Source organism: Ptychodera flava, chromosome 6, assembly GCF_041260155.1.
Source record: "Ptychodera flava strain L36383 chromosome 6, AS_Pfla_20210202, whole genome shotgun sequence".
NCBI classification, from domain to species: Eukaryota; Metazoa; Hemichordata; class Enteropneusta; family Ptychoderidae; genus Ptychodera; species Ptychodera flava.
Genome location: NC_091933.1, coordinates 9,469,474 through 9,471,228, shown reverse-complemented (window position 1 = coordinate 9,471,228; position 1,755 = coordinate 9,469,474).

Sequence of the window (1,755 nt, the reverse complement as noted above, 5' to 3'; positions counted from 1 at the left end):
TTCCCCAAGTTGAAGACGAGGCTACATAATTTACATGTAAATAAATCAACAATGCAACACTGCAAGAAGGCCAGCATACATGACGTCATATACCTAATAGGGAATTCCCAAGAACTGTTGAACTGACACAGACAATTCTGGTTTCTTGCGTGGACAAAGAGACTACACAACCATAATTTCATCAGCATAATTTATCAATAGTAGTATGTACAGTGTACACTGTCTGCGATAAATATATTAAACTTCTGGGCCATGGAATATTGCCGTTTGAAATGTATTAATGCCATAAGAAAAATTTTCTATCATATTTTGAGCGTAATCTGGTGAATTGTGCTGCCTTTCATTGGAGAAACAGCCCTTCATAGTAAGCATACAGACGCTTGAAAATGAAAGTAAAAATACTGAAAGCTAAACTCATCATGCAGCAATGCATGAATCCCAGAAATTTGCTATGTTGCTATGTCAGTCCAAATTTGTTTTTGGAATTAAATTTGAACTAGTGACCAGTTTGCATTACCCAGGCAATATCCAAAATTTATGTTTAAAGTGGCACTGCACATAACACATCGTTTTGTGCTCAAAAAGTACAGCACACCTCGGGGACAGATGTCGGACTCTCAAATTTCTACAATTCTTTTTTGATCTCCAACTCATCTCCACCTCAGCTCATTTTAAAGCTCTTGGAGAAGGAAAAACTTTCACCATCTAGTTTTTTGAAAATCCAAAATTTAATTTTCCCCCATAGGGTTAACTCAGGAATGGTGGCCATTTTCAATTGCAAATATTGGAAAATGTTTGGTCATTTGTTTCACTAGTTCCAAACTTTGCACGGTGACCCTAATTTTTATTGTTGATTTGGTAAGAGAACGGTGAATGTTTTGAGCAAAAGGTTAAGTATTTCATTTTCAAGGCTCATACTACCTTAATAACCCAAGATTAAAATATTGGGTGGGTTCACCTTTTAGCTTTTTAAGCAGTCGTAAGTTGGGTGAGAAAAAAGCTGAATTTTTGCAAATCTATGCACATCTCCTGATTTCCTGGCTCTTTTCTCCCAATTTCAAGATTTCCAAAGAATTTAACCACTCTGGCTTGGTCAAATTTCCTGAAAGTTTGGCATTATGTTCTTTAAATACTATTTAACAAAATAAATACTATTTACTACTTTGTTTAAGCAATAAATTTCATATATTTTGAATAAGAGGCATTTTAATTGTGCTTCTAGTGATTTTAATCACTTTTTGGAGTGTTAGCCTTTCAATCCCAGCATTTTAGAATGAGGAAACATAATGCAAAATAAAAAGCTGTTTTTTTCTACACATACTCATTTCAAGCGAGATAAAAATTTCAGGATCAGTTTTTGTTACACAAAAATGCATTGACAACGTTGGGCAGGGGGCATCATAAAAACCACTGTGCAGGTAAAGGTAACAAATTTGAAGCTGACGACATATTTATTTCTGTGCATCAAAGGTATTTTAACTGGCAAATTCTACTAACAAAAGAGGAAAAAAAAGTTTCCTGAACTAAATATAATGGTCAGAAATTTACTCATTTTGGTTTACCTGCCTGAGTACAACTGATATGCCTTTGTCACACATCTTATAGGAATGTAATGAAAGCAACAAATGTTAGCCAAGGATGATGCGGTTTCATGTACCTACAGCAGAATACTGATATCAGACTGACTCACCCATATTCCCTGTAACCTGCGTTGTATATCGTGTACATTTCCACATAGTTTGTTATCAAGAGAGA